This window comes from Littorina saxatilis, linkage group LG7 (genome assembly GCF_037325665.1).
Source record: "Littorina saxatilis isolate snail1 linkage group LG7, US_GU_Lsax_2.0, whole genome shotgun sequence".
Classification (NCBI taxonomy): Eukaryota; Metazoa; Mollusca; class Gastropoda; order Littorinimorpha; family Littorinidae; genus Littorina; species Littorina saxatilis.
This window is the reverse complement of record NC_090251.1, coordinates 48,278,188-48,289,113: the sequence shown is the minus strand read 5'-3', so window position 1 is coordinate 48,289,113 and position 10,926 is coordinate 48,278,188. Positions and strand designations below refer to the sequence as shown.

Here is a 10,926-nt window from a genome sequence, read left to right as displayed (position 1 = left end):
CTGGTACTAAAATAAAATAATGTGCTGACAAATTTAAGCTTCTTTTTTAATACAGTAACAGGATAGATTTCTCCCCCGAAAACTACAGAAAATTGGCCATTTTGACCTCCATAATGTAACATCTTACAAGTAAGTGTAGTTGGACCTGTCTTTAACGACAGTTTGAAACGAGTTGTTATCGCAATTAAAGAAAGCCGCCGTTGGCTACTCGGGTGGTGTCTTATCGCTTTCAAGAGTATGTCAAGAGGTGTGTATGGGGTGCGCTCAAGCGCAGAAGACAACGTGATTGCATTCGGCTAACTCAGAGCCGTCCCGCCCGCCTGGTACGTTTAGCAGTCGGTATAACGAGATGGTAGTGTATGAATTTTATTTATTGGTGATGTAGAGATAGTACAATGTCATTAAAAAAAAAATTCAAAACAAACATGAGTTTAAAGGTTGTGAAAGACAGGTTGTGAACGTTAGTTTGACCGAAACTGGCAGCCGCAAACACATAATAACAAACAATCAATATTATGATAGATTCTGGATAAATAATGTATTATAATGTGCATCTTGTAGGTGATTGTGCTTTTAATAATTTTCAGATTTGTTTTCCCTGTTAATGCTGATGCCACAGTACTAGTTGATTTTTATAGGGAGAAAATGGTTTTGTTTTAAAATGTTCATTATGTACATTGCTTTGTAATTTTGTTAACACATTAATTTTGTGAAACGCCCAGAACCATGTCAGGATTTGCAATACATAAAAAAAACGTTATTATTGTTTTATCTTTTCATATTTAGTCAAGTTTTGACTAAATATTTTAACATCGAGGGGGAATCGAAACGAGGGTCGTGGTGTATGTGCGTGTGTGCGTGTGTGTGTGTGTGTAGAGCGATTCAGACTAAACTACTGGACCGATCTTTATGAAATTTGACATGAGAGTTCCTGGGTATGAAATCCCCGAACGTTTTTTTCTTTTTTTTGATAAATGTCTTTGATGACGTCATATCCGGCTTTTTGTGAACGTTGAGGCGGCACTGTCACGCCCTCATTTTTCAACCAAATTGGTTGACATTTTGGTCAAGTAATCTTCGACGAAACCCGGACTTCGGTATTGCATTTCAGCTTGGTGGCTTAAAAATGAATTGATGACTTTGGTCATTAAAAATCGGAAAATTGTAAAAAAAAATAAAAATTTATAAAACGATCCAAATTAACGTTCATCTTATTCTCCATCATTTGCTGATTCCAAAAACATATAAATATGTTATATTCGGATTAAAAACAAGCTCTGAAAAATAAATATATAAAAATTATTATCAAAATTAAATTGTCCAAATCAATTTAAAAACACTTTCATCTTATTCCTTGTTGGTTCCTGATTCCAAAAACATATAGATATGATATGTTTGGATTAAAAACACGCTCAGAAAGTTAAAACAAAGAGAGGTACAGAAAAGCGTGCTATCCTTCTTAGCGCAACTACTACCCCGCTCTTCTTGTCAATTTCAGTGCCTTTGCCATGAGCGGTGGACTGACGATGCTACGAGTATACGGTCTTGCTGAAAAATGGCATTGCGTTTAGTTTCATTCTGTGAGTTCGACAGCTACTTGACTAAATATTGTATTTTCGCCTTACGCGACTTGTTTATGATTACTATTACAATTATCAGTATATAAGAGGGACCACGCTTATACCGAAACTGCAATTTAAACAAAATTATTGTTGAAGAAATCAAAAATACATCGAACACATTTCACGCTTTGATTTAACTTATGTTTCCAGCTCGTCACAGACACAGCCTAAGTGCGAAGGCCTGTCTTGAAGCAGAAACGCTTTTGGTGTTCTAGTCGCTTCACACTTTAAGTCAAGTGTCATTCAGTCCGTCTCTCACAATATCACACCTATCCGCGAAAATAGGCAATAGGCCATGATGGGCCATATGTCAGGGAACAGAAGTAGCTCGCTGACTGTCTGATTTTTTTCCCGAGATTTTATTACCTCTCTGGGCCATAAGATGTGGACTACCTTGGGATGGGACAATAAAGTAATGAGAGAGAAAAATCTAATATATTCCTTGACTTTGGGGTAGCGCGACTCTGTTGCAGCTAACTTTCATGTGGGAGAAATAGGCCCTGTCGGAGAACAGAAGTAGCTCGCTGAGTGTCTGATTTTTTCCGAGCTTTTATTACCTCTCTGGGCCATACGATGTGGACTACCTTGTGGTTTGTTTGTTGTTTGTTACGTGTAAGGATTACCCACATGACAAGCAAACAATACATAATTCGTTTGATCTTATCGAGGTTATCGTTCCGAATAAGTTGTTGTATATACTGTAAACATTCCACTTTTAAACACATTTTTAAAACACCTGTTGTGAACACTGAATGAATTACTCTTTTACAAAAATAACACATGAATAACACACACTAAATAATGTTTACCATTTGTGCTACTTTTACCAGTTGAATTAAACAAACTTCACCAACAAAGTATTGCGACAAATTACGCACCCGAATTAAGGCATTAATTCCCATGTCATTTTGTTCAATTTGTCTATGCTACTACCCGTAGTACATGTAGTATGTAGTCAAAATAGTCGGAAAGTTTCAAAGCAAACTAACAAGTCCTTGCTGACATACAGCGCTTTTTCGCATAATGCCCCTCGTAATTAACGCAAAAAACTCCCGTTTTTGACCGCACATACGATCGACACCTGCATCAGAAGGAATAGCATAGAACACAAAATATGCGAGCGTGTGAATCCGTGATTTGTAAAAATGTAAAACAATCGCCCCGCGATTTACAAATCACGTAAATGCGCCGGATATTTTCTTGTCATCTTCAGACGCGTGGAAATATTATTAAAAGGTAGCGAGCATTATTCTGTTCGTAATAACATATTGATATTTGAGTCTGTCCAATCGTTTATTGTTAAATCTGGTCGATTGATTTGATGGATGTGTTCACGCATTGATAGTCTATATGTGTGTGGGCAGGCGTATGTGTACCTCCACACTGCCTCTCCCTGTGTTATCGTATTTGATTACATAAGCAGCGTATAAGTAATGATTATTATCGTTTGTCTCGTATTTTACATGTTAACGAATTACTGCCTTCCATAAAAAATTGTTACATTTACCTGAATTTACATGTTGCATGTCTTAGACTTGATGCTCTCTTCCTATGCGCTTTCGTCCTAGTCTCTCCTTGTGGTTGTTAGTACTTTCTTCCTCCTCCCCCTCCCTTTTCTTTTTATCTTCTGTAGATTCCTTTGTTCCTAGTTAGCTCCCCATCCCCATTCTTTCAATTTGTTCCTCTGGTTTATTGTTGTTATGTCCACCATTACGAAAATGTGTGTAATTTAGTACTGTTCTGGTCACGTGATATAAGCATTTGCTTGAGTGCGTGTCCTAGTTGTGTGTTTTGAACTGTTCATGCGAAGAAATCCTGAATAAAACTTTGTTTAAACCAAAGTCAAGGGATCTATTAAATGTTTTCAATAAGGAATCAGAAAGGCCATATACATTCCGCTCCGCGCATATCTATTAAAATCCTTCGGCAACAAATTATTGCGACAAATTACGCACCCAAATTAAGGCATTGATTCCTATGTCATTTCGTTCAATTTGTCTATGTACTACCCGTAGTAGCTTACATGTAGTATGTAGGCAAAATATTCGGAAAGTTTCAAAGCAAACTAACAAGTCCTTGCTGACATACAGCGCTTTTTGGCATAATGCCCTTAGTAATTGACGCAAAAACTCCTGTTTTTGATCGTAAATGCGATCGACACCTGCATCAGAAGGAATCCCGTCGCGATATAACCTTCGTGGTTGAAAACGACGTTAAACACCAAATAAAGAAAGAATCAGAAGGAATAGCATAGAAGACGTAATATGCGAGCGTGTTAACCCGTGATTCGTAAAAATGTAAAACAATCGCCCCGCGATTTACAAATCACGTAAATACGCCCGATATTTTCTTGTCATCTCCAAATTAAGTCAAGGGATCTATTAAATGTTTTGATTCTTATTTCATTACTTTTTTGTCCCATCGCTGGGATATTCGGGTCAATTCCCCCCAATGGAAGGCTAGCAGGAACAAAGTCGCGCTTCCTCCAAATCAGGGGATCTATCAGATGTTTTTTCTTCTTTACTTCATTGTCCAATCACTGGGAAATTCGGGGCGTTTCCTCCCTGTGGAAAGCTAGCAGCAACAGAGACACGCTACCTCAAAGTCAAGGGATATATTAGATTGTTGTTTTTCATTACTTTATTGTCTATTCGCTGGGAAATTCGGGTCGCTTCCTCCCAGTGAAAAGCTATCAGCAACCGAGTCGCACTACCCCAAAGTCAAGGGATATATTAGATTTTTTTTCTCTCATTACTTTATTGTCCCATCGCTGGGAAATTCGGGCGCTTCCTCGCAGAGAAAAGCTAGCAGCAACAAAGTCGCGATACCCCGAAGTCAAGGGATCTATAAGATGTTTTTGTCATTAATGTATTTTCCCGTCGCTGGGAAATTCGGGTCGCATTCTCCCAGAAGAAAGCTAGTAGCAACAGAGTTGCGCTACCCCAAAGTCAAGGGATCAATTAGATTTATTTAATTCTTTTCATTATTTTATTGTCCCATCGCTCAAAAATTCGGATTTGTTTTCTTTATGCTAAAAATCGTAATATTTTATCTATCGAGTCCAAACCACCCCCACCACCCAGCGTGGACGGCTTCACTGTGTCACAATGTGGATGCAAAGAAAGACAAAAATATCTACTGAAAGAGCACACGCCGACGACGAGCAATATCTAGTAAAACTGCAGACGGGTCACCTGCAGACTCAGCCGTGTGTGTATGTGTGTGTGTGTGTAATCCAGCAGCGTGCTTACAACAACAACAACAACAACAACAACAACAACAACAACAAACACAAATCACACCTAATAAACAATGTTTAAAAAAAACCACAATAAATACCGGTTAAGCGATATGAAACAAATCAGTCAATCTGTCGCTCGAAACAAAAATATCAACACTAAAAACCAGCCATATATGACGTAATGTGAGTAGTTTTGACAGCATCGCTGATCACCTACCTTAATTCTGTTTTCACATATTAATGTTTAAAACAAACATAAACTTTGAAAATAATTCTCTGAGAATGTTAGGACAGTTCCACTCATCTTGAACTCAGGTCAAAAGGAGTTCAGGTCATTCTCTCCCTGTCAGGATGCCTTGAGATTCCTTGTCTGGCAAGGAAACCGATTTTTGTGTGTGTGTGTGCATATTTAGAGCTTTTTGTAATGTATTATTGATATAAGCAGATTCGCGATCGTCGATAATGATTTTTCATGGTGTTTTGTCATTTTAAAATTACGAAGGAATTGAAATGTAAGACAGTTTCAAGCGAGCTATTTTTCGCGGCTGTATTTACTGTGCAAACAATTCTAAATATGACAAAAGTGTCACGTGATAATCAACCGTTTGGTTTCGGCGCTCACTGGAGCAGACGATTTTTTCTGTAACCAGTTGACAGAGATGAAACCATATATTACGGTCTCCTTCCGGCAGCAGTCCCAAAATTTCCTTAGTTTTGACCTTAGAACGATGTCTTTATCATAACTGTGAAGAACAGAACGGAGATCACTGTACGTCGAAGTCGGCCAATCTGCAATCATTTTCGTCTCGCGAACACTGATCTCAAATTTAGATCAGTGCTCGCAAAAAACATATGGGAGATAACTCTGTATTCTTTTTTTTTTATATAGATTCGCGTAGGACTGTAGCGTCCGGTCAGAGAGACAACTGGCAATAGCCGTGGAGCGATGCTTATCAGAATGAGTTCCACTGAGTCCACCATAATCAAATATAGTGCCGAAAAATTAAAGCTTCTTTTTTAATACAATAACAGGATAGATTGTTCCAAAAAAAACTACTGAAAATTGGCCATTTTGACCTCCATAATGTAACATCTTAAAAGTAAGTGTAGTTGGACCTGTCTTTAACGACAGTTTGAAACTGTCTACCCGAGTTGTTATCGCAATTAAAGAAAGCCGCCGTTGGCTACTCGGGTGGTGTCTTATCGCTTTCAAGAGTATGTCAAGAGTATGTCAAGAGGTGTGTATGGGGTGCGCTCAAGCGCAGAAGACAACGTGATTGCATTCGGCTAACTGAGAGCCGTCCCGTCCGTCTGATACGTTTAGCAGTCGGTATAGCGAGATGGTAGTGTATGAATTTTTCGTATTGGTGATGTAGAGATAGTACAATGTAATTAAAAAAATAAATTTAAAACAAACATGATTTTAAAGGTTGTGAAAGACAGGTTGTGAACGTTAGTTTGGGCCGAAACTGGCAGCCGCAGTCCGTTTAGACATGTGATCGCAGTTGACAAGTAAGCAATATCTTAAAACATGTCGCGTAGACGAAATTAATACATTCAGTCAACCCTTCGAACTCACATTATGAAAGACAATACGAAGACAAAACTCAATACCTGTGTCGATTTCATACCTGACGGCGACCGCTATCGCGTTCACGCCACAGAAAGCCAGTATAGCGCAGTAGTGTAAAGCGCTTCTTATGAAATTGTGCTTTTTCTATTGTATATAATTTTTTTTCGAGCTTGTTTTAATCCAAACAGGACATTAAACGTTGTATGTATTTTTGACCAAAATAGGACATTTTACACAGATCGAAACAGTCAGTGTTCCTCCGAGACCGCGCTAGCGGTCGAGGTGAACGACTGTCGAGATATGTGTAAATTGTCATATTTTGGTAAAAAAATACAAATAAAATGTATGTATCTGGGTAGAATTTCTTGTAGTTTTTATGATTGAACGCACACAAACATGCACTATTTTGTAGTATCGGCTGGCCGCCTAAACAGACGTTTTGTCGGCCTCTGACGTCACATAGCTCAAAGAAGGGAAATCCAGTGTTCAATCGATACACATAGATTTGTTTATGGAATCAGAAAATGATCAAGAATAAGATTACATCTTTTTGGATCGATTCATCACATTTTATTTTTAAATACAATTTTCTGACTTTTAATGGCCAAACTCAAAAAATAATTTGCAAGCTTTAATCCTGAAATGCAATCCTGTTGTCCGGATTTTGTGGAAAGTTACTTTTACAGAATTTTAATCAAATGAATCCAAAAATGAGGGTGTGACAGTGCCACCAAAACTTGTACAAAATGCCAGATATTACGTCATCAAAGAAACGTATCCTCCAGTAGTCCAGTAGTTTTCTCTGAATGGCTCTACACATACATACACACAGACCCACAGACCCACAGACACGTACTACGTAGGCCCTACACCACAACCCTAGTCACGATTCCCCATCTAAGTTAAAACATTTAGTCAAAACTTTACAATATGTTAAAAAATATATATATATATATATTTCGTGTGGTCGTTATAGACAAAGTGGTGGACAAGCTTTCATTGGACAGGTTTGATTGCACGATCGGACTAAAGATTCAAACACACCGATTGGCTTCAAGGGAGCCCGGGTAGCTCAGGTTGTGGACTTGTGATCCTAGGGTCGCGGGTTCGAATCTCGGCCGGGGCCCAGATATGTCATAATGATATACTACAACAACAAAAGTTCATGGAAAGATAGAAACGCTTACTTGCGTTGCAACTTTCAAAACATTTAAGAGTAATTCGCAGTCGGCTGCAGGTCGAACATCATGGAAAATTACATATGAAAATCCGGACGAGGAAGTAAACTTTACCAAAACATTATTGCGAGAAATGTCGCGACAAAACTGCCGGTTGTTGTTATTTTTCTACCTCAAATGCACTCGACATCTGCATGAGTAGGAATAGCATAGAACACAAAATACGCATGCTAACTTAACAAGACAACATGTTCTAGGTAGATAATGTTTGACTTTCTTCTCTCATGTAAAAGTTGTATATCATCTATATTGTTGTATCATAACAGAATTCAGACGTTCAAACGATTTCTGAAACAGACGTGTGCTGCCTGCTACATATATCATTAAACAAATCAAGCCAGTGATGTTGAGAAGAAAAAATATCGACAACCAACTATACCACAACGACAACAATCGATAATTTTGCGCACAAAACAAAAAAAACTTTCGGGAAATAGAAGTCAAGTAAGCTGATCAACTGAAAGAAGAATGAATCTGAATACACATATTTTTTCTTCTTTACCCCTGTCTCCACCCCCTGACCTTGGTTCGGCGCGTCGTTAACAGATACTATGATTTGACACGATCGTTACCTCACAGACGACACGACTCGCCGCGTCTACCTCTCCCTGTGTGCTTCTGTAGCGGCATGTATAGGATGAAAAATATTAATTAATTTATTTTTGTTGTTGAGCAACGGTTTTTTACGAACACATAGTGTTAAATAAAACCTTGAAAGAAAAATGATTGTTGTGTATGCATGAACCGCGCACAAGTTCTATCACGCCTCTTCTGAGCGGCTCCCGTTCCACCAAGGGCAACATTTTTTTCTGCCAACGATTTATTGCATGAAGAAATCAAGTTGACACCTTCTTCGAGCTTCGTGGTCCGCCAGTAAAGTAGCGCACATACTAAATACATTCATCCATTGGCCCAAATGGTCATGTGATAAACCCAAAGCTCCGCCCACTCCACTCAAAACACTTGACCGCCGCGTCAATGAAATCTTTGCTGGTGTTTATTGGATGGTCTGTTTTGTTACAGGCCGAACGCTGCCCGTCTTACAGAAGGCTCATAAGACCGCGTAAAAGCCATACCACGTTGAAATCAGCGGTTCTCTTCTAAAAGCGTGATTGACATTGTCAGTTAGTCAAGCAAACGAATGCACGCGTTCACGCATGCACACACATTAATATACGTTTGTTCTGCGAATTGTTTGCTTGTTTCTCTATGATTTGTTAATGCGTGCGCGTGTTTGTATGTGTGTTTATCACCAGTCGACATAATTACTGAAATACTCAATTCTTTGGACGCAACAGCACTCTGCACTTTCAAGCATGTACTACATGTACTGTTTTTGTACATGGGGTTAACACACGTTGTTTTGCATAGAAATCTTAATTCGTTAAGCGGGGAATACTTTAAAAAACAAAACCCACATGTTTTAACGATTCACGTAATGTTGCTTAGCTAACACAACAATTCGCCAAGAAAAATGTACTTAGCATACCCATTCCTAAAACGAGTATAAAGGATCTTAGTTGGAAAAAAAAGGGAAGTTTTGTTTTTGTTTTTTAAGTAAGTCGCCCAAGCGCTCTATCAACTTGGCTAAAAACAAATCTTTGAAAAAAAACACAACTAACTACACACACACACACACACACACACACACACGAAAAAAGAAAAGAAAAGAGAAACACACACACTAATGTGACATGATATAACTGAGTTTGCTGAAAACTGACGAAAAAGTACAAGACCGGAAAATCGCAAATGCTTACGCATAAACTTTTACAATTTCTTAGAAGCGCTCCGAACAGACACAATCACACACTCACATGCAACTTGGAAAAGCACTTCACTGGACAGTTCGGGTTGCAATTTTGGTTATTGTAATTATGTAACCACACACGTACCATCTGAACATCAGTGTCTAAGTGTTCAGTTATTCACACGGGTTTCATCTGCTTGGGTAATGGATTACAACTAAATAGCACTGAAAAAATTAATTTAAAGAATCAAGAATCAAACGCAAAAGAGATTATCGCCAGAAGGTGAAATCCTGTTTGTATGAAAAGAAATAATCGGCAACGGTAACGGAGCATTTTACAGTTAGTTATTTCAGATGTTTCCAAATTACATCACTGGGAATGTCTCTTGGGCTTCGAAAGGTGGATGTCGCCGGGGAAAAATCACTAAAACGGCTTATTTATTTCTTTATTCGTAAATGAAGTCCTTCCAATACGTATCAATGATTTGGATCACCACCTCAGGTTTGCCTAGGAAGGCGTAATCAATATTTTCAATTTTACGCCGGCAATAGATGTTTACGTTGCGCGTAAAACATATATTAAGGGCGTACAATTCATCAACAGTAATTAAAACAAACAGAAAATCAACAAACTAACTTACAAACAAGCAAAGGGACACGAGAAGAAAAACAAGTCGCGTAAGGCGAAAATACAATATTTAGTCAAGTAGCTGTCGAACTCACAGAATGAAACTGAACGCAATGCAACGCAGCAAGACCGTATACTCGTAGCATCGTCAGTCCACCGCTCACGGCAAAGGCAGTGAAATTGACAAGAAGAGCGGGATAGTAGTTGCGCTGAGAAGGATAGCACGCTTTTCTGTACCTCTCTTCGTTTTAACTTTCTGAGCGTGTTTTTAATCCAAACATATCATATCTATATGTTTTTGGAATCAGGAACCGACAAGGAATAAGATGAAAGTGTTTTAAATTGATTTCGAAAATTTAATTTTGATAATAAATTTTATATATTTAATTTTCAGAGCTTGTATTTAATCCGAATATAACATATTTATATGTTTTTGGAATCAGAACATGATGGAGAATAAGATGAACGTAAATTTGGATCGTTTTATAAAAAAAATTTTTGTTTACAATTTTCAGATTTTTAATGACCAAAGTCATTAATTAATTTTTTAGCCACCAAGCTGAAATGCAATACCGAAGTCCGGGCTTTGTCGAACATTACTTGACCAAAATTTCAACCAAAACTGAGGGCGTGACAGTGCCGCCTCAACTTTCACGAAAGCCGGATATGACGTCATCAAAGACATTTATCAAAAAAATGAACAAAATGTCCAGGGATTTCCTACCCAGGAACTCTCATGTCAAATTTCATAAAGATCGGTCCAGTAGTTTGGTCTGAATCGCTCTACACACACACACGCACATACAGACACAGACACAGACACACACACACACACACACACCACGACCCTCGTCTCGATTACCCCCTCTACGTT

At 38.3% G+C, this 10,926-nt stretch overlaps 1 long non-coding RNA gene across 1 annotated transcript in view; it reads left to right on the top strand.

Moving 5' to 3' along the window:
* The first annotated feature begins 2,843 nt into the window (after nucleotides 1-2,843).
* Nucleotides 2,844-10,926, top strand: part of LOC138971667 (uncharacterized) — a 170,553-nt gene continuing 162,470 nt past the window's right edge. The window contains exon 1 of the long non-coding RNA XR_011457336.1: nucleotides 2,844-3,463. This is a non-coding gene — a long non-coding RNA (uncharacterized lncRNA). The remainder of the gene's footprint in view (nucleotides 3,464-10,926) is intronic.